The sequence below is a fragment of the Cupressus sempervirens genome, chromosome 8, assembly GCF_028749045.1.
Source record: "Cupressus sempervirens isolate cs-2001-9-10 chromosome 8, ASM2874904v1, whole genome shotgun sequence".
Classification (NCBI taxonomy): Eukaryota; Viridiplantae; Streptophyta; class Pinopsida; order Cupressales; family Cupressaceae; genus Cupressus; species Cupressus sempervirens.
The window spans coordinates 86,818,348-86,842,531 of record NC_143125.1 but is presented as its reverse complement, the minus strand read 5'-3'; the positions used below and the strand labels follow the sequence as shown (position 1 = coordinate 86,842,531).

Below are 24,184 nucleotides of genomic sequence, written 5' to 3'. Positions count from 1 at the left end.
ATACAAAATGTCTACACTCTTAGCATAGATTATATCAAATACATTCAGGGTAAGAAAAGAATAAAAATAAACTTCTAATACATCTTCCTCTTTCCCAAAATGGACAATCACATTAATTTGTAGAGATCCAGTGCTAGTTTTGTAGAAAAAAGATATGCTCTGTTATTGTCTTTTATCAGTCCGTGTATTTCCTAGGCTTCTCTGCCAACACAATACATTTCTCTTGCTAAAATAGAACTACCTATAACTATATCAATCAACTTTTGATGTTGAGTTGATTGGTAAGGCTAAAATCCATTAAACTACCCTTTCCCTCCAAATTTTGAAATAGCCGTTGTTTGTTTTAAATATTTGAATTTCAAATGTCAAAAATGGCTTTATTTGAATAATCAACCCTTATCTAAATGTTCCTTAAGGTCCTAGACCTATCCCATGCTCAACCTAAACTTCTTGTAAACATGACTTAGATTTGGACAACATTAGTCCAATACAAACATACTCTTGGTCCTTTAAGGACATTACAAATGACTTTTAGTCCTTTAAGGACATTACAAAATGAAAACATTTGATTACATTGCTTGGTCATGAAAACCATTATAACTTTTAATTCCTACCCATTTGAATTTCTTGGATATCTCCTTGTCCTACTCACTCCCCTAATCTTCATGGTGTGTTTGTGTTTCTTCATAGAATGACCTTGGTGCCCGTGCACCAATAATTCAAACAAACCTCAATCCTTAAGCCTACACATGTAGTGATTTCTTTTATTCAAAAGCTTTCTCTATGTAAAGCCCAATTTATAGAAGAATTGTCTCTGCACTATTTAGTAAGTATAATTTGTAGTCGATATGAGATTTATACTTTATAAGTTTATTGTCTTTCTTATATTAGTGCCTATAATGAATTCTTCTTAAGTATTTTGTTCTCATCATAGATGCATTTTTCTCATGAAGTCAACTACCTTATATTGTAATAAATTGAACCCCATTTTAATAGGAATTTGATAATTTAGATGACCTCCATCAACTTCTCTGAAGTGTATACATTTGCACTGTCTTCATAAGGTTTAAAATAGTAGAAGATAGAAATGGGATCTCAAAGACCTCCAAAGCCTCTAGTAGCTATGAGGTAAGTATTGAAAGCTTCACTAAAATATTGAAGCACTATCGAATTTGAATTCTTTTATTATCATATTTGAGAATTTGCAAAGTAGAGTTCACATAAAGCTTAAGAAATTAACAATCTCATATATATCTGGAAGTTACAATCTTTATAAATAATGTAAATAAATGAATTAAATCGGTTAACTCTCTTCTCTTGTTGAACAGACTGACTACTTCTCTTTTTACAAAAATAATTTGACAACTATGAATTAGGGCCAAAAAAATGTATGGAATGTTGTCGAAAGTTTATAGTTGTCAACTTGTTGTAATGGTGAGAAGATACTAATTAACCTTTGATAACTTGGAAAGTCATGATCACTCCTAAAGGGTTGAGTTTGGTTTCAGTAACATATCTAACTATTTATGTTGAAAAAAATACTAGATCTGAAAAATGCTAGTTATTTCGTTGCTTTTTGGGATCATATTGATAATATAACATATGTCTTGACTTTATGTACTCATTTTTGTGTTAATTCTCTATAGATAAAGGTGAAGCATCCTATAAACAAAAGTCTTGCTATCGCAAAGAAGCTACCAACAAATGATTCTAGCATGAAGATTCTTCTTTTGAGGAGGTTAGTCATTTTGTTGTGGATAATTATCTGTAGAACAGAATCATGTTTCAGTGGAATCAAAAGCTTATGGAATTTTGATGTTCAATAGTGAACAAATGGTTAATTGAAATGCCTTATTTCAAATTGAAAATAAAACAAAAAAAATTGGTGCATTCTAAATGATGAAGACATTCATTGTACTTTTCTAGCATAACATTAATAGATATTTGTTTTTTATCTTTAAATATTGCTATACTGTCATGACATTTTTCATTTTATAAAAAAATTTCGTACTTTTTGAAAGAGAGATAAGAAAATAATTTTTAATATTATTCAAAGTGCATTACAAGAAACACATAAAAACCAAGTGCTTTGGAAAAGAATAACTCAGTTGTAGTGAAGAATGGGTAAGTTGTAGCTTTAAAAAATGTTAAAGAAGAATCAAGTGAGGACAATTCTTTTGATGAGGTACTCCATGGTTAAGCCAAGTCTTCAGTACATAATAAAGCAACTAAATTTCATAAATTTTTTTTTTCATAGTTGATTTGATTAACTATTGTCCATCAAAAATTACTTATTACATCTCATCTTTTTTCTACACAGGGGCTTGCAGTTCTAAAGAATCTGATAGTGAAGAATCTAAAGAAGATTTTCTACCAAAGGTATATCTGGTGTTCTTTTTTAAGTGAAAATGTGACTATAAATTTTGTATATTGTCATATTTCACATGAAAAAAGGTCAAATTGTAAATAGAGGTGAAGTTGTATGGATTTAAGTTTCTTCTTCATTATTTATAATGCTCTTGATTCCTCCTTTGTAGCTATAAAAATACATCTTTATTTTCACCTTTCCAGATACTCTTTACTAGGTTCTTGAAGATTCCAAAAAATCTTGGGCTGACTCCACTCCAACATGTAGGCAAGTTTCTCGGCTAGACCATCCTTTGCATTTGCCTATAAAGAAATGGGCACCCCTGATCTCAACTATCTAGATTATCGAAGGCATAGAATTGTAGGACTTGAACTCCCTTTCAGTTCACCCTAGAGGTTTATTAGTTTGGCAAGACAATGAAATATTTCCTAACTCCTACTTGGTTCATAGATCTAACTCCTTTCCTTTTTATCCAAGTTTTGGCTTTACTACTATGGCAAAGCAAGGGGTGTTTTTCATCTTGAGGGTCTTCAAAACTCCTTCTCTCCAACCATCATCACACTAGATGCATGTTGGATCTCCTTCCTATCTTCTGGCAGTGGTCTCATGGTGTATTCCTTCCCATTTTTGGAGATGATGTAAACATTGGTCCTTCCATCAGTCTTAGAATTAACATCAAATTGCTAGGGCCTACCTAACAGTAGGTGACAAGCATCCATTTTTGCAACATCACAGATAATCTTGTCTTTGTACTCCTCTATTTTGAAATTGAACATGAACTTGTTCATTTACTATGACCTACTGCTCCTTATTTAGCCATGAAACATTATAAGGGTTAGGATGAGGCAACTTCTTCAATCCAAGCTTCTCTATGATTTCTACTGAGGCTATATTATCAGTTGAACCAAAATCTACAATAACTTTGCAGACCTTACCTCTTACCTTGCAAAGAGTTCTAAATAATGTCTTTCTTTGGGGAGGTTCTTGCTCTGTTATAGTCTTTAGCAGGGTTCTATTGAACATTAGAGACTCTCCTCTCTCTAGATCAACATTTCCTCTTGCCCCTTGGTCACTTTGTGCATCCTCCTCTTGAGCCAAATAGACTCTCCTATTCCCTTCTTGGTTGCTGCTACCCATTTTCTTAGGAAGTGCTTGTATGTAGCAAGTGCAATATGTAGAGGTAGAGTTATGGAAGGTCAACTAAGTATTTTTTTCTTTCCATTTTTTATATTTCTTTATCTCTTTATCGATATATCTCTCTATCTATACCTCTTTCTATCTGTGTCACTTTAGTATTCATTTCTATATGTGTCTTCCTCTTACTACTCCATTTTTAGGTTGCAAACAAATCATCCTTCTTCCACCAAAGATTGATTCCATTCAAGAAAGACCATTTCTGATGATATCAATGTAGAAAAAAATAGGGAGACAATTTCTAGACTGTGGTCTAACTTAAAAAGAAAAGGTGATGGAAAATGTTATTGTCCTTGCAAAAATTGTAAGGGCTTAAAGACTCAAAGATATCTAATCAAAACAGCCGAGGAACATTGTAGGCAAAATGGTCACATTGAAGGGGGAAATGAATATCATCCATTGGTATGTATTTTAATAATTTATAAACTACATAAGACATGATTTGATGATGACACCATGGTCATAGCTAATGTAAGGTCATCATTTTCATATAGGTCAACATCCTTGAGTTTCATGTTATGGACCATGACAATTCAGAGAGTGTGGATTTCCAAATGAGGGAACATGGAGGTGTGAATATTGAGGTAGAAGGTAATGATACCATGCAAGAAGACCACAATGATCAAGATGATGATGATGATGATATTGACATAGAGCTTGATGTACCTATACTTGAGAAGGCACACGAGTTCCTATATGAAGGCTCTGAAACAACTCTTCTTGCCACTATATTGTTGTTGGTGAACTTGAAGGTTATGAATGGTCTATCCAACATAGAAATGACACGTATGTTAAGGTATGTCATATTCTTTCATTATTTTACTCGTACTTCCCTTATAATTAACATTGGGTTCATATAGTAATTAATATTCTTGAAATTAACAAATTATATTTTTGGTTGTAGGTTGATAGGTGAGAGTTTGTTACCACCATCAAACATTCTACCTCGCTCGTACCAAGAATTATTTTCCATCATGAAAGATATTGGAATGGAGTATTAAAAAATACATGTATGTCCAAATGATCATATTATATATCATAAACAACATGAATTTGCAACATAACATCCTATTTGTCATACTAGTAGATATCAATTAGATTGATTAACAAAAAAAGTGCCTCGCAAGGTTCTTTGGCATATTCCCATTATTCCACGTCTGCAATGATTATTCAGGTGCAATAGCTTGGTACAATTTATGGATTACCATGCACACAATAGAAGTCAAGATGACATTATGTGAATGCCTGCAGATGGTTTGACATTTAAGGAAATAGAGGAAAAATGGGCACACTTTAAAGAAGAACCTCGTAATCTCAAGCTTTCATTGACAGTAAATGGTGTCAATCCTTTTTGAGAGATGAGATCTACTTACTTGGTGTGACCTATTTTTGTTATTAACAATAACATACCTCCTTGGTTATCTATAAAGATAGAGCACATAATGTTAACACTAATTGTTCCAAGTATTTTTTTGATTTAATGGTCATCTAAATTAATTTATTATTACTAATCCATCAAAATGGTCATAATAATTATGTAATATTTTTGTTCATTCAACTAGGTAAGTACCAAGTTAAAGATATCAATGTATATATTGAACCCCTTATCGATGAGTTGATGGTGTTATGGAATGGGGTTACTATGTATGACATTTGTAGACCAATAGGACAAAGACAATTTCAATTTCATGCAATGCTTGTATGGATAATACATGATGCCCTTGGGCTAACACATTTTTATGGTATGTTCTCTTCTTAACACTCTTTTTTGGTATGTTATAGTGAGAACACAAAGTTAACACATTTAATCCAATTATACATGATTTTGTAGGTCTTCTGACAAAGGGAAAACTTGCATGTCTAGTTTGTAGTCCAAAGATGAAATCTTGTCATTCAAAAAGTTTAAGAAAGTAGATGTTTGATGAGAACAGACACTTTCTGCATAGAAATCATAAATATTGAATTACTAAAAAACATCTTTTTAATGGGAAAGAAGAGACTATGTCAAAGCCACAGAGAATGAAACCTCACCTATGGAAGTTGGCATACAATAAAATAAATCGTCGAGGTAATGTCATTCCATTTGATGTTTTTTGTTTCAAATTTATATTTTGATATTGCGTTTTGTTTACTGATGTAATTGATGCTTGTGAAGGTCGTCAAGGCATCAATGACCAACTTCCAAAAGGACTAAAAATTTATCCTACACAATTTACTAGGTTTTCGTACTACAAGCAACTCCCAATTGTGCATTTTTTTAATCCTATGCATATTGGAAAGAATGTAATAGAGACATTATGGAAAATCTTGGATGGAAGTCATGATAAAGACCAAATTATCAAAACTTGTAGTGACATTGAAGAATCCAACCATGCAATGAAAAATGACATTCGATCAAATAACAATGGAGACCAGATTGATACAAGTGTCTTTAGTTGGTTATTGTCAGAGCAACAAAGCAATTCCATAAAAGAAGTCATAAAAAAAATATGATTTCCCATAGGATTTGCTACGAACATAAACAATCTCATATCAAAGAAAAGTGAATTTGGGTTGGGGTTGAAAATACATGATTGGCATACATTTATTAAGGCAATTCATGTTATTTTGTATTCACTATATATTTGTAAACTGCATGTAGTTTTAATTGCATTCTTTTATAAAATATTGACAAGATCACTTTACAAATATTGCAATATGTTCTACCTCTATCTCTCCCACACCACTTCGCCAACAATGTCAAACAAGTTATCTATGATCTTGGAAAATACATGAGGTGGTTGTCATCTAAAGAAATCAATAAAGAAGATATAAAATATTGGAAGAGAAAAATTTCTCTTCTTATGAGTGAAATGCAAAAGTGTCTACCTCCAAGTTTTTTAATGCACAAGAACACTACCTCATACATCAAGTTGAGGAGATTGAATTGTGTGGAACTGTACCAACCAGATCAATGTGGATGGTTGAGAGGCACTTGAAATTTTTGAAAGGCTTGGTTCGACAGAGAGCACATCCTGAGTGTTCTATGGTGGAGAGATATATGGTATACTAGACATTGGTGTACATTAGTGAATAGCTTCCTAAGTTTGCATCAAAGATCCATGTAGATCGTATTTGGGATCCCAACTCAATTAACAAATTCGAAGGGGAGTACTTGGCAGGAAAAGGTAGATCGAGGAAAGTGAGAGGTAAAGCTAAGATGTTATTGTCATTAATTAATTCTTATAAATCTTCAATATAAGTTATTTATAATTGGTGTATTTTTTTTATACAGGTGGTCAAGAGTGGGATGCAATACATTTGTATATTGCAAACAATCTTGATTGGATGATAGTATGGATTGAATGATGTGAACAAAATGGTTTCTCATTAACATGGGAAGGTGTTGCTTCATTGGTTACAAAAGCTCATCATAATGGAGATTCCAATGTTACGCCAATGGTAGTTGATCTAGTATAGGTTTTAAGAGGTACAAAGGTATGTAGAAATTTATTAATGATCATAACTCAACGTATGTTTCGTATCAACTCATGATGCAAATAATTTACACACACTTCAAAAATTTTAGGTCAAGCACCACAAAGCTATGTACTATCATGGCCACAAATTTTGCATAAAAAAATTGGATGACACAAAGAAAACTTGTGATTCTGGGATAACTATAGTTTTTTGAGGTCACCAATATATCATCTAGAAATGACATACATCCTCAACAATCTCAAAATCAATACTATAGCATCTTTGATGATATAATTGAGTGCAACTTTAACTGCTTCAAAGTAGTTCTATTCGTTGTCAAATGGTACAAGTTGTGACTAAATCAAAATGATCTAGATAGAACAATTATTCAACATGATAATTGATTTAAAATGATTAATACAAGGTCATTTGAGCCAGTTGGAGATGAGCCCTATGTTCTTCCAAGCCAATGTGAGCAAGTATTTTACTTAGAGGTTCCACATAAATAGGGTTGGTCATTTGGTGTTAGACATGATCCAAGAGGAAGGTCGATAAAGTATAATGTTATGGAAGAAGAAGATATTAAAGATGATGAAGATCAAGATGATGGTGATGGTAATGATGGTGATGATGACGATGATGATGATGATGATGATGATGGTGATGGTGATGATGGCGATGATGATGGTAATAATCGCGATGATGATGGTGATGATGGCGATGATGATGATGATGATGATGATGATGATGATGATGATGATGATGATGATGATGATGAGGATGAAGAAGAAGAAGATAATCAATGACTATAGACATTGTCACCCCTTCTGTTGACGATCTATCATTCCATATATAAGGTAAATTTCTTCATGTTTACGATGTTTCATATTGGTCATGTTGTCTTATAAGTTATTTGTAGCATATGTGTATCATGTAATTTTTAGCTAAGTTAAGATAAATGATTAACATATGCAGGAAATATGATTACATATTTATTGTGTTCAGTTCTAATGATTACAACATATGTTATTTATAATTACCATTGTCTATATTGTGTCTGATTATCACCCTTTTTGCAAACGGTCAATTGACTATAGACATCATCACCCCTTCTGTTGATGATCTTGCATTCCATATATAAGATAAATTTGTTCATGTCTATGATGTTTCATATTGTTCATGTTGTCTTCTAAGTTATTTGTAGCATACGTATCATGTAATTTTTATCTAACTTAAGATAAATGATTAACATATGCAGGAAATATGATTACATATTTATTCGATTCAATTCTAATGATTACAACATATGTTATTTATAATTAACATTGTTTATATTGTGTCTGATTATCACCTTTTTTGCAAATAGTCAATTGATTATAGACATCATCACCACTTCTATTGACGATCTTGCATTCCATATATAAGTTAAATTTGTTCATATTTATGATGTTGCATATTGTTCATGTTGTCTTCTAAGTTATTTTTAGCATACACGTATCATGTAATTTTTAGCTAACTTAAGATAAATGATTAACATATGTAGGAAATATGATTACATATTTATTGTGTTCAATTCTAATGATTACAACATATGTTATTTATAATTACTATTATTTATATTGTGTCTGGTTATCACCCTTTTTGCAAACAATCAATTGACTATAGACATTGTCACCCCTTTGGCATGGATCGTGCACAGTGACATGGATTAGCAGGTATAAGTCAATAAATAGACATAATTTTCTTATATTCTTCTTGTTTATCATTGACCACGTATGTTATAAATAGACATATTATGTAATCATATAATGTATATATAGACAAAGAAGGTCCATATAGAAATATAATTGTATAATCACTTTCAACTTACTAAATTTTATATCTCTCACGTATAGACAAGGAAGAACTGCACGTATGAGTCACAACTTGATTATTCTATATATATTATTTAAATATTATCAAATTTCTATTTGATGAATTGCAAGTGCCACCAAATAGGTACTTGTTAGATCTATTTACATCAAATGAGGGAAATGAGGAAATGGTAGATGAAAGCACTATGCATAGTACAACTAAAATAGGGAGATCAACTAGAGGTCAAAAGATTAGAAAAAAATTTGATAGATGCATACAATTGTTCCTTGCTAATGGGGGGTCATGTTCTTATGATGATAAGACCAAAGGTGACATCAAGGTTCCCTTTTGATACACACACATTGAGAAAGAATGGGTACCCAATGAGCTACCTCCAATTAACACAGATTTTTGTGTTAATGAGAGGATATATCGCATTGCTCCATCCTCATTACATGGTTTGGGCCTATTTTCCATGGATGGGATAAAGGTATGTTACAAAAAAGTTATCAAATTGTTCAAGTATGTCAGTCCATGTTACAATTATAGTGATTGGATGTAGATTGTTCGATATAAAAAAATATGTGTAGGTATGCACTATCAGATAATTATATACAATGGAAAGAAAATGATCAAAGTAAAAGATTTTCTATGTACATTGATGAGAGACAAAAAACAATAGGTAATATTGTAGGTTTTATAAATAGTACATGACATTCCTCAACTAGTAAGCAACCCAATTGCATATTTGAGGCACATGAGGGGAATGAAGTTTTTGTTTGTGCAATAAAATCAATAAGTGCAGGGGAAGAACTGCTAATAGATTACCATTTAAATCACATAGATAAAAACAAAGTTACTATCATGAGGGTTGTAAGTACTATATACCATTTTGTAAATAAGTTTTTTTTTGCTATCTATTGCTTTCAGTTGAAGTTTTTATGTTTAATATTTGTGACAAGATGATATGGATCCAACAGATGATAGAGGCCACGAGGATGCTACTCCCACCCATTCTTTAACAAGGGTAAACCTTATTAAAATTGTACAAATTAGATAGTTGAAAAATATTATATTATTATGTTATTTTATTTATGGTTTTTGAGTTTTATGATAGTTTTACTAATATTCCTCTCACAATTTGATGTTCAGGATAAGGGAAAAGCACTTGTAGTAACTACAGAGCCACTAGCTACCCTTTCTGATGACGATATTGTAGAAACTCCCAATGTTACAATAATGTTGAAGAAAAAAATTAAAAAAATTAATTTAGAAATAATGAGAACCTTGGATGAAGAAAATATTCCATCTGAGCATATGATGAAGAGGCTATCTGATTTGAGAGTGGAAGCTTGTTGTTATGAAGTAAGTAGTAATGAATCTTTAGTTATAGCAAAAGTTCAATAAAGATTTATATTTTATAATCTTTTATGTTGTGAAGTAAAATATGTAATATGTGCTCTTACAGGATTTTTTGGCAACTAATCTAGAACCTGGTCAAGGATAACGTGGTGAGGGCAATAACAGTAGAGCTTCGATTGCCACTGGTAAAATAATCTTTTAGCTGACAAGTTACAAAGAATTTTTTATTTTGAATATTAAAAAACTTCTTAAGTTAACTCTTACTTTTATTATTTTAGAATGTCTTTGCTAACAATGTATTGTTTAGGTCATCAAGTGTAGGAGACTCCTAGGAGGTTGACAGACGTCCATAGAAATTTTTTGACTGCAATGTCGACAACAAGGGGATGTCCAGTTGGTAAATCCTTGTTTTGATATATTTGGTTTTGTGTTAATTATGAGTTGATAATTTGTACTTTTATCTTGGGTGCATCACATAGTGGATTTTTTTTTGTGTGGTAGGAGATCCACCATCTGCTACACCAGAGACAGATCATAGTGCAAGTATTGGTGATAATTCACCATCATTTCCTAGAGCTACATGTGTTTCTAGCACAAGAGCTATGTAGACATCATTGTTGATTGACAATGATGAATCAATGCCTTTAAAATGGCCTAAGATTCTAAGTACTTTAAATAATTATTTTTTATATGGTATTATGCATTTACCTATTCATAAGAAGCTTTGGATTGATTATCCCATGACATTTTTTGCAAGAAATGATACATTTTATAGGAAGCTTTATGGCCTCATACTGCAAATATTCAGGCCCACCATATGTACAAGGTGGAACATCATAAGTGAACTAATTTTATCCCACTATATATTTTTTTCATATCAATAATTGGTGCAACATTTTTCCTTTCATTCGTGTCTTTTATTTTACTAGCTATATCTAACAATTTTATGTTTTTTCTTAAAAGGTGGAACTTTCAAGATAAAAAATTAAGAGATCAGCTCATCAAAGATTTAGAGCATGAGTTTGGTAATAATATTTTTTATCATAAGAAAATATTACAAAAAGCTTGCAAACATCTTAAGGTTGTGAGGGACTCATATAGAAAGAGTCTCGTCCTAAACCCAAAGTATGAGTGTCCTCCCTTTATTATAGTGAAGGAATGGAATGAGTTCATTTTTTATGCAAAGGAGAAAGGGGTGGATGATCAAAGAGAAACTACACCAACAAGTACGAGAAGGTATGCAATAGTATTAACTACTAGTACATTAATGTAATAATGAACTAATTAGTACTGATCTTTATATCTATATCATCTAACATATTTCAAACTTTTCATAGGTTGCAAGACAGATCAAAAGAAACAAAGGCCAGGCTAGAAAAGGTTGGGCAACACAAACTTGGCTCTAGAGGATATTCTAAAATCAAAGCACAAGTTGTAAGTAGCAATAAATTAATTGTAGAGAAAAAATATTTATAAAATGCAAATAATTTTGGTAATTAATAAAAAATGCAAATAAAATGCAAGGCACTGATTTTAATCTAGAGGCCACAAAAGAAAACAAAAGAATTGCCTTCAAGCAAGGCTATGTAGCCATGGCTAAATGCCTATGGAAAGCTTCCATTGCCCCAACCGAATAGTCTCTTGGATTATTTGCATAGGTAAATATGCCAAAATATATATTAGAAATTGAATACTTGAGCAACAATCTATTTGATAATAATGTGTATGACATTGCAATGCAGCCTGTTAATCGTGACACAAATCATACGCCGCATCATGAAGCCCCTGATGTGCCTCATATTATCCATGGAGGTGATCATTTTCTATTTAAAACTAATTATGTAATTATTAATAGAATTTAACATCTTTAATTGGACTTGGTGTAACCTTTTTTTGTATATTTTAGAGGATATAGATCAATCATGTCGTGTTGATGAATGAGTGTTGTAGGATGTTCAGACTAATCAACAAGTAGCTCATGTCACACATTTAGGTAAAGAAAATCTATGTTTTGTTCTTTTAAATTAATTTTTTGATGTATAGTTCTTTTACTTAAATAAAAACTCGTAATTCACTAATATAAAATGGTGTGAATTTAACTCATGAAGTACTTGTTATTGTAGTGGACCCCCCTTTGGTGCAGTGGCCTCATGATGTTCCTCAACAGATGAGGAGGAGACATGTGTTAGAACCAGTAGAGGAGGGGGATGATGAGGACATTGATAGTCCTCTTAGAAATTTCATGAAAAAAAAAAACAAGAAGAAAGCCAAAAAGAAATGATTGTTGTGTGTTAATGAATTTTATATATTAATGACTTATTCATGAATGTTGGGTGTTAATGAATATTGTGTTAATGAATTATTCTTGAATGACTTACTCTTGAATGTTGCGTGTTAATAAAATTTGTGTTAATGAATTTTATGTGTTAGTGAATGTTATCATGTGATTATAATGATTGAATGTTGTATTTCAAAAATGGATGAATGAATGAATGTTATTAAATGTTAATGGGGAATTTAGAGTGATGTTAGGGGGGAGGGGAGGGACCAAATGAACTTCCACCTTTACATGGTTGGCCTTGTTTAGTAGAGAATATTAAACTATTCTCGAAACCAAGTGAAGCTCAAACTTTAAAAATAAGCTTATAGTTAATAGTGACAACCAATTAGAAAGTTCAAATGAAGTTCTTTGTTACAGGTACCTTTTTAGTTTTTAAAGCACGATGTCATGTTTTAATATTGTGTAGTTTTTTTCTTAAGTCAAAATATTCTTTTACTATAAGAACATAATTTATGACTTGTTTTCTAAACTAAAAGTATTAAATAGTCAAAATTGTCTTATTTTCCATGCTCAATTTTCATATTAATGTGAGATGTTTTAAAATGACCATCTAAGAACGATACAATATCTGATTAAAAAAACCCTACATGTTCAAACGTGGTGCTCTTTCTAATACATTTGTTGTGAATTCATTCCAAGCAAAGGTTGGTCATGATAAAGATTTTAAAGAAGCATTTCAAGCTCTTAGGGGAAGCCAATGTGATGTATCATATGAAGCAACTAAAATCCTAGTGCATATCTTTGTCTATTCTATATATATATATATATATATATATATTTCATTCACCAATATCAACTAGGTCAGCTTCCAATTTCAATTTAAGCTAAAATTTGAGTAAAACTTTGGAGCTAATCAGTTCCAATGAATACATTAAAAAAAATAGTTGATTGTTGCTGATATTAGGTTATCAATCTATTGAATATATTATACAAGAATATATAGAGGAGTTGGAAAATCTGCCCAAGACCAAAATACTTGATTTGTTTAATAGAAACTATGCTCCTGCAGTCATTGTAAGCAATATAATCAATGATTTGTTGGTTCTCCATAATTTATCTACTCATCCATAGTTCCTTCCAATAATCCATTCATCATTTAAAACTTCATAATATGTATTGTACTTGATGAAATTTTGTTTGTTGAATCTTAATTATTTATCTAGTCATCCTTAACAACTTAACAATTGTATTTTCTATATCAGGTTGGTGTTGGCCTAGTGGTATGCCAAAAAATTGGTGGAATCAATGGTGTTATATTTTATTCTAGTGCAATCTTTGAGGCTGCTGGTGAGAAGCTACGTTAGGATATTAGATGTTTCTCTTTCATTTCTACTGATATAAATGTGTTCTTTTCTATTTTAGATATAATATAATTGTTCTGGTTAGATAAAGTGGAATAAGGTTCAAACCTATACAATAAAGAAACAACAAGATCATAAAAAGTAATATCAAATCAAAACTATAGGCAAAAGGAATTCATAAGAGGTCAAAAGACTTTTGGACTTTAATGTAATATAATTAATTTGGACTTCGTTGTAGGCTATTCTTTAGGTCAGAAAACATCAGTTGCAATTGCTATAGTTCAAGTGCCAACAATGGTCAATTCTAGATAATAATATGTTATTTAGTTCCTCTCAATGATCAAACATGTTTGTCTTACTTATTAATTAGAAAGTGGTGCTTGGCAAGTGCAAAAAGATAGTAGTAGGTACATTGTTGATGGACAAATCTGGTAGGAGACCACTTCTAGTGTGATGCAGGAGCATCTAGAGGTATAAGAGCAATCTTGTGTCACCCAAAAAATATAACTAGACTTAGTTTCTATTTCATGTGTTTTCATTTTTGGATACCCATTTAGGTCAAATAAAGGTTCCAACTCTCACAATTCCACTATTAGTGTTCTGGGTTAGAGTTTTTAAGCACCTTGGATACGTGGAAATGTCAAAAAAATAGGAATATGTAATTGAGCCATAATTATGGTGAGTTAGAAGGTTTAAATTGGATGGATGATTATAATTATAATTTAGAACATTCCAAAAAAAGAATTAGGTCAAAAGGCTGCACAGTTTGAAAGTTATCGCATTTTTTTTTTGAAGACCTCCTAAGGATGCTTCAAAGTTAGGTTCAAGGCATAAAATGACCTTGTATGGGATTGAAAAATGGGGGAAAAGAAAAGCTATCCATAAGGCTATAGAACACTTTGAGAGCTTTCCAGAAATGTAAACGGTTCATCAATTGGAGCTATGGTTCAAAAGTTATGCCTCCCAGAAGTTTAGCTACCATTTCTAGATTCTTCTAATTTTGTGCCAACTTCTAATGTGACTTTTGGAGCCTTCTATTTTGGCGATGGATGCCAACTAGCACTTTCTAGAATGTATTCCTAATCCTTAACCATTTGGGGTCTATTTAAGAATATTTTTGGCATTGTAAAAGGCAGTTCAAAGTGGAGTTTGAGAGAAGGTACTGGAAGAAGAAATTATCTCTAGATTTATACTATTGTATTAAGCCCATAGGGCATGTTTTGGAGTATATTCTCTCTGCACTGAGTGTATTAGCATATTTTCATAGTTAATAAAGTTTACCTTTCCTATTGTGTCTCCATCAAGTGGTATCAGAGTGAGGTTTTCTTGAGTGTGTAGACAAAGCATCGACTATGAGGAAGTTTTCACTAGGGCTATGTGGTTGTGGGTTTGAGTCAAGAAGATGCCTCCATGAAGAGAGCGTGGTGGAAGGGTTGATGCTATTAATCCTGAGGAGGTTAGAGCCTTCCATAGGTAGGTTCAAGCATTGCAGGAGGAGCTTCGTAGAGGAACAAATGTTGTCACAGGCAACAAAAGTGAGGATGATAATGAAGAAGAAGAAATTGGATCAGAAGGGGAAGTTTTGAATCAGGCAGAGGAGAGGCTTTTTAGGGCCATTACTAATTTTGGAAAAAGACCTACAATTGATGTGGGTGTCTTTTCAGGAAATCTAAAACTGGATGAGTTGATCGATTGGATCAATAAATTGGAGGAGTACTTTGAGTATGAGGATATCAAGGATATAGATAGGGTTAAGTTTGCAAAGGCAAAACTAAAAGGCCATGCTAAAATCTAGTGGCAAGAGGTTCAATTGGAAATAAATAGAAGAGGAAAGGAGAAGATCACAAGGTGGGATCACATGGTGGACAAACTAAAGAAGCAGTTGATTCCTATTGACTATGAGCTTGATTTGTTTAAGAAGATGCATGGGTTAAAACAAATAGGAAAATTAGTCCAGGAATATACGGAGGAGTTTTACTAACTTTTGATTAGAGTAGGGCATGCAAAAGCAAATAAGGAGAAGGTTGCTCATTATATCAGTGGATTGCGACCTAGCATCCAGGAGGAATTAAGTCTAGTAAGAATGACCAGCATTGAAGAGGCATACCAATTTGCCTTGTGAGTTGAAGAGAAGCTAAATAAAAGGTTTGAAGGGAGACAAAGAGGGCACGGTCAAGGAGGAAGGGGTAGTGGTAGGTCATCTAGAGGCCGAAATGAGACCCAAAAGAAAAATGAAGATGTGGGTACTAGCAGGAACCAGAGGAATGAGGATTTCAACTGCTTTCATGATCAAAACTTTGGAGATCAGAGAGGAAGAGGTAGAGGAAATGGAAAAGGAAGAGGAGTTTTTTGTGGTACCTATTTCCATTGCAATGTAGAAGGTCACCATGCCTTTAATTGCCCTCAATGACAAGGAAGGATAGATAGGAGAGCTGAGGGTCAAGCTAGGGTTGCTCATGTGGATGAGGATGCACAGTCATCACATTTAGAGGATGTAGAAAGAGGAGAGAATTTAGTTAATGAAAGGGTCCTACTAAGTGGTGAGATTAAACTAGGAGAAAGGAGGAGTCTATTTCATACCAGGTGCAAGTGTGAGGATAAATTTTGTGATATGATCATTGATGGTGGTAGTACTAACAACTTGGTGTCAGAGGAGATGGTTTCTAAGTTGAAGCTCAAGAGGGAGAAACACCACCAGCCCTATCAGATCTCTTGGGTGAAAGATGATCATAAGGTCTTGGTAAGTGAAAAATGTTTAGTGAAGTTCAAAATTGGGAGTTACCATGATGAAGTTCTCTATGATATTATTCCAATGGATGTCTACCATCTAGTGTTGGGAAGATCGTAGCAGTTTGATAGACATGCAGTACATGATGGTCATGCAAACACATACTCTTTGATAAAGGATGGAGTTCACCACAAACTGAAGCCCATGATAAAGGAAGGTGAAAAGGTATGCAATAGTGCTAGGATCTATCTTGTTGATGGAAGAAATTTTTTGGATGGTATGAAACATCAACGTATGTGTTATGCTTTGATTCCTAGAAAAGATAAGGAAGGTAGTAGTGAAATACCACTTGAAGTTTCAAATTTATTAAGTGAGTTTGGAGATATCATCTCTGATAATGTTCTAGAAGGATTGCCACTAGTAAGGCAAATCAGTCATTAGATAGATTTAATCCCTGGAACTAGTTTTCCTAACAAGGCTGCTCATAGGATGACTCCTACTGAAACTGAGGAGCTAAATAGATAGGTTCAGAAGCTATTGAGGAAGGGTTTGATTTGAGAGAGCCTAAGTCCATGTGCAGTACCTATAGTATTGGCACCAAAGAAGGATGGAGAGTAGAGGATGTACATAGACTCTTGAGCTATAAATAGGATAACCATCAAGTATCAGTTTCCTTTGCCAAGAATGGATGATCTTATGGATTGCTTGAGTGGAGCTAAGTACTTCACAAAGATAGATCTCAAGAGTGGCTATCACCAGATACAAATATGAGAAAGAGATGAGTGGAAAACTACCTTCAAGACCAAGGAGGGTCTTTATGAGTGGCTAGTCATGCCCTTTGGATTGACAAATGCCCCAAGCACCTTCATGCGGCTTATGAATGAGGTACTTAAGAAGTTCTTGGGAAAATTTGTTATTGTCTATTTGGATGATATTTTAATTTTTAGAAAGAATTTGGAAGAACATTTATTGAATATTCATAGTGTCCTTGAAAGTTTGAGGGAAGAGAAACTGTTAATTAATCTGAAGAAGTGTAGCTTTGCAAAAAAAGAGTTAGTCTGCTTGGGGTTTGTTGTATCACCCGAAGGTCTCAAAATGGATCCAAAGAAGGTAAAAGCCATCTTGGAATGGCCTACTCCAAGGTCTACTACTAAGGTGAGATCATTTCATGGTTTGGTTATTTTTTATAGGAAGTTCGTTAAGAATTTCAGTGGCATATGTGCACCCCTGACTAACACATTAAGAGGGGATAGGAAAGAGTTCAAGTGGACAGTGACAGCTGCAAGAAGTTTTGAATTGCTAAAGAAGAAGGTGACAAAACAACTTGTGTTGGCACTTCCTAATTTTAGCAAGGTGTTCCGGGTGGATTTTGATGCTAGTGGTAGTGCTATTGGGGTTGTATTGAGCCAAGAAGGTAAGCCTATTGCATATTTTAGTGAAAAATTGAATGATGTGAAGAAGAAGTATTCTATTTATGATCAAGAGTTCTATGCAACAGTTCAAGCCTTAAAGAAATGGAGGCATTATTTATTGCCAAAGGAATTTGTTTTATATACTGATCACTAGGCATTACAGTACCTAAATAGCCAAGGTAAATTGAACCATATGCATATGAAGTGGGTACAGTTTTTGTAGAGCTATACATTTGTGTTGAAGCATAGAAGTGGAAAGTCTAATAGGGTTGCAGATACATTGAGTAGGAGGTAGTTGTTGCTTATAGTAATGCAAGTTGAAGTAGTTGGGTTTGATGAACTCAAGAATCTATACCCTGAGGATCCTAATTCTGCCGAAGCATGGAAAGCTTGTAAAGAACCTGTTGATGTAGATAGAACCAAGTGGTTAGACTATTTGATTTAGGATGGTATGTTGTTCAAGGGCAGCCAATTATGCATTCCAAGGAGTTCTATGAGGGAAAATTTGATTAAGGAGAAACATAGTGGAGGGATGGCAGGACATTTTGGTCAAGATAAGACCATTGCCATTCTTAGAGAACATTATTTTTGGCCTCAAATGTCACAGGATGTGAAGAAGTTTGTACAGAGTTGTCAAGTCTGTCAAGTGGCCAAGGGATTTAGTCATAATACTAGACTATATCAGCCATTTCCTGTTCCATCAAAGCCATGGGAGGACGTAAGTATGGATTTTGTTCTTGGATTTCCAAAGAAACAAAGGGTTAATAACTCAATATTTGTGGTGGTTGATAGGTTCTCCAAAATGGCACATTTCATTTCATGCCACAAAACTCATGATGCCATCCATATTGCAGACTTATTTTTCAGAGAGGTGGTGAGACTACATGGTCTCCCAAGGAGTATAGTTTCTGACATAGATACTAAATTTGTGGGGTATTTCTGGAGAACATTGTGGAAGAAGTTGAGAATGGACTTGAAATTTAGTTCCACACATCACCTACAGACTGACGGTCAAACAAAAATGGTGAATAGAAGTCTGGGCAATTTGTTGAGATGTTTAGTTGGGGATAAGCCCAAGGGATTGGATTTGATTCTACCACAAGTGGAATTTTCTTACAATAACTCTATAAATAGGAGTACTGGTAGATCACCATTCCAAATTGTATATAGAAGTAGCCCAAGGAATACACTAGAATTGAGAAAGATGGAGCAAGAGGAAAGGATGAGTGCTGAAGCAGAAGAATTTGTTGAACATATCAAGTGTCTACATGAGGAGGTCTAGGCATGTATTACCAAGATGAACCAATAGTATAAAGCTAGGGCTGATCAAAGGAGAAGACATAAGGAATTCCAAGTAGGGTATCTAGTCATGGTACACTTAAGAAAAGAAAGATTTCCAGTAGGTACTTACAACAAGTTGAAGATGAAGAAATTTGGCCCCTACAAAATTTTGAAGAAACATGACTTAGGAAATGCATATGAGGTGGAACTGCTAGATGGAATTCACATTTCTCCAATCTTCAACATTACAGACTTAACAAAGTATCATGATGATGGTGTAGATGAGGAGTTGATGCTAGAGCCATGTCCAATTCCTACTTCTAAGAAGGAGGAGATAGAAGAAATTTTGGATAGTTGTGTGGGCAGGAGTACCATAAATAGGAAGTATGAAGAGTACCTAGTTAAGTGGAAAGGATGGCCGATAGAGGACTCAACTTGGATATCATTAGCTAAGGTTTTCCATTTGGGATCTCCTCTACCATCCATAAAGTGGCAGGATCACTTTTCAATCTACCTTGGGTGTTTGATGCAAGAGCATCCAGAGGTATAAGAGCAATCCTATGTCACCCAAAAAATATACGTGTAAATGCCAAAAAAATAGGACTATGTAATTGAGCCATAATTATGGTGAGTTAGAAGGTGAAAATTGGAGGGATGATTATAATTTTAATTTAGAACATTCTAGAAAAAGAATCAGGTCAAAAGGTTGCATGGTTTGAAAGTTATCACAGTTTTTTAGTTTTTGGAGACCTCTTAAGAATGCCTCAAAGCCAAGTTTGAGGCACAAAATGACCTTGTACAGGCCTAAAAAATGGGGGATGAGTAAGCTGGTCCATAGGGCTATAGAGCACTTTGAGAGCTTTCCAAAAATGTAAACAATTTGTCAATCAGAGCTACGGTTCAAAAGTTATGCCTCTTAGAAGTTCGGCTACCATTTCTGGATTCTTCTAATTTTGCGGCAACTTCTAATGCAACTTTTGGAGCCTTCTATTTTGGTAGTGGATGCCAAATAACACTTTCTAGAATATATTCCTAATCCTTAACCCTTTGCGGTGTATTTAAGAACATTTCTGTCATTGTAAAAGGCAGTTCAGAGTGGAGTTTGAGAGAAGGTACTGGAAGAAGAAATTATCTCTAGATTTATACCATTGTATTAAGCCCATAGGGCATGTTTTGGATTCTATTCTCTTTGCACTGAGTGTATTAGCATATTTTCATTGTTAATAAAGTTTCCCTTTCCTATTGTGTCTGTTATGTTCTTGGGTTGTGTCTCCATCATAATGGTATGAGTTAGGTCCTGAATATAGACTATTATAAGGACATTTACTGTGTATTAATTTGAACAATAATAAAGAAAAAATTATTTAGATTACTGCAGGAGGAATGAGTATTAGTTTCCTGCTTGTTGGATTGTCATTCTACATAGTGGTAATTACACTTTTCTATCATTATAACACTTTATGTCCACTAACTCAATTTAATGGGATTTAATTTCATTTACCTAATGCTCATGCAAAAGAAAGTAGCCATTTCTCTTGTTAAATCATCTAAGACTATAAAGGGAATGCCATTGTTGTTTCAATGTGTTTAAAAGAAAATTTTAGAGTTTTGAATAAGGGTTTAGTTCAGCTCAATTGTTTTTATAAATTAATTTTTGGCCATTTTGTTAAAGCCTTTGTAGAGTAGGATAGTATAAATCTATAAGATCATCTTATTTCTATAGGGGTTTGAAATTGAGAGGGTTTCTTTATTTAGAGGCTAATTTTTTTTGTGATATTGCTATTATGATTTAATTGTGTAGTTTTTGAGTCAAATTCATTGATCTATGTTTCACAAGTAGCAAATGGCACTAATCTATCTAGTAAAGCATTGGGACTTTGGCCGAGGGCACTCATCCCAGTACTACTTCAACTTAGAACTCACTTAACTACTGAATTTTGTCCATGGTTAAACCCACTCTGATTAAATTTTTAGTCAATTTAATTATATGAAGTTTATTTATTCTGATTATATTTCATATCTATGATTGAAACAAAAGAAGCATAAGAAACTAAAGTAAAGATCCCATCTTTTACAAAGTATGGAAACAAAATTAGACCTGAACCATGATCATAAATAACACAATATCTATAAATAACTACAAGATGTAAAGAGATAATAAGAAGCACAATAATGAAATGAGCCTAAAATACATCCATGGATTAAAGAATTAAAGGAGGAGAGTGCATATGGCAAGAGTAATTGGATCTAATCAAAAGTCAAACCCAATACTCAATGAGTGGTCGTGAATCCACTCCCATGAACCTAAGATGAGCTATCAAAATGAAATGAAAAAATCTACTTTAAACAACTCCTAAATGGTGACTACTTGAATGAACAAGTGTCATATATGTATGGAGGACCAATTAGAATTAAAATTGTAAGTGTGATTAAATAAAATAACTATACCAACAAAATCTAGTATTAAGCACTACTACATTAACAAAGAATCAATCCCTAGCTTTCTGGAGACCCCACCAAATTCTAAAGACTTAGAAGCAGCCTTTTGTTTAGTATGAATCAAAATAGGTGATTTGGTTAATTGTTTTTGTGTTTGTTTTTTTTTATTGTGACATTGGTTTGTTTTGGTTAATTTTATACTTTTCATTAGTTAAGCAGTAGAGTAAGGTGGCTAAGGGCTGATCTTTGCAATATTAAATATTTCCTTATAGTCAAGAATGTTAACTTTAGGCAAGAGACAAGTTAGAGAAATCAATGGTGGCAGATAATGAATCAGGGAAGAGTATTATGAGTGAGATCCAAACAAGCTCAGGAATGTTCTTAAATAAATCTTAGGTATGTTGGGCTCATCCATCAATCAAAGCCTAATTTTAAAATGTAGAAAAATATGAGACTATTCATTATAAATTAGTTGGATGAAATTTTAAGTAGGCACTTGGGCTTTACCAAACATCCATATTATAGATTATATTGATTAAAATCATGTAATAAGTAGATCTTTCCTGGCTTACATTTACTTCTCTACAAAGGCTATTTATTGGCATTGCTTTTACATTTTTATTAGGATGACATTGTTGCAAGGATTGAAGATAGAATAGTAGCCTGGACCTTTCTTCTGAAAGGTAATAACATGTTGAAAAATGGTAGTAACCTAAGTCTAATTCATGATGTATTGATAAAGATTCTTTTAAAGAACTTGCATCATTCTAATGATGATTACAAAATGTAGTTCCATTTTTATAATACTGTAAATTCTTGTACAACATCTTATGAAAAAACAAATTCATTAACTAGTTTCATTGAATGTAATTTTACTGATTCAGGCCAGGCCCTTCCCACTTTATTTAACCAAGATTTCAATCATGAAATGACCTCATTAAAATGTAAGCCCTAATTTTTCCAATACTATAAAAGATCTTGTTTGTAAGTTTCTTTCATTAATATTTCTTTTATGGGTGTTTTTAGAGAATGGCAAGGCAATATAGATTTTACATTATGAAAATGGCCAGAAATATGAACCTCATGTTGATTTTTTCAATGATAAGTTTAACAAAGAGGTGGGTGGTCATATAACTACCATAGTGCTCATGTATTTATCATATGTGATCAAGGGGGGTGAGACTATTTTTCCCTATTGAGAGGCTAGTTTCTTCACATCAAACACCCACTTTATGTGGTTAATCCATATCATAAAATGTAAGTGATCTCTTACAAATATTATTCAATTATCTTTGTTGGGTAGTTAGGAAAGTGATGATGGTTAGAATGTGCCAAAGGTGGATATTCAGGTATAAATACTTTGGAATTTTTTTTGTTCTCCAAATTAACACTGACTAAGCATTCATGTTTACATTTAATAATCTTAAGGGTGAAAGATGAAGTGAAGCTTATATTCTTTATTTTTATCAATATAATTTATTTTCTAATTCATAGTCAAAACTAAAATGATCTAAGAGATGATTGTAGTACAAGTGAAAAATGAAATTCATGTTTTTTTTTAATACAGTGAAGCCAAGAAAAGGTGATGCTATTATGTTCTTTAGTCTTTTGCCAAATGGGACAGCTGATGAAAATAGTCTGCATGGAAGTTGTCCTATTATAGAAGGAGAGAAGTGGTCTGCTACAAAATGGATACATGTGAAGGCATATGAATTCATTAAAATGGGCACTTCTAATGAATGCATTGATGAAAATGATGATTGTGCTAAGTGGGTTGTTGTTGGGGAATGCATGAATGACCCCACCTATATGATTGGCTCTCCACATTCTGATTGGATACAAATTTACCCCCTACCTCAACATCTTTCATTTCCTAAATATTCCAACATGTACAAAAAAGTCAAGAAAGATCATTAGAAACATACTAGTACACAACTTCTAGTCCACATCAATAATAGGTAGACAACTCACCCACCATTTGGGGAGGTGAGTGAGAGTCTACATACTGATTTTTTCCACTTTTGGACAATTTCAAGCCTTAAGTTCAGTAGGGTCCCAACTACAAGAGGAATGTGGAAGAGCCCATTTTGAGAGAGAATCAAAAATAATAATTTCTAAATATTGACAATGTTTTATCTCAACATTCAAGCCTTGATGTGAATCAAGATCAAAAACATTTAGAGAAGGTTGCACATGGCTAGAGTGGACCACATCAACAACAAGAGGTGGGGTTAGATCCATTAGGCCACAAATGGCTAGTTCAATAGAACCATAACATTGGGAGGAGTCATCATTACCCTATGGAGAGTCATTAGAGGAAGAGTGAGATGCACAAATAGTCAAATAATTATCATTTGTGTCCTTCCAAAAAGTGATAATGCCTCTTTGATATGCAAAAATATAATCCATAACCAAATATCTTATGGAGAAGCATTGATGACTCCA

At 33.2% G+C, this 24,184-nt stretch overlaps 1 pseudogene; it reads left to right on the top strand.

The window, feature by feature from the left end:
- Nucleotides 1-10,153: 10,153 nt before the first annotated feature.
- Nucleotides 10,154-23,656, top strand: LOC149541758 (putative prolyl 4-hydroxylase 7; annotated as a pseudogene).
- Nucleotides 23,657-24,184: the final 528 nt, after the last annotated feature.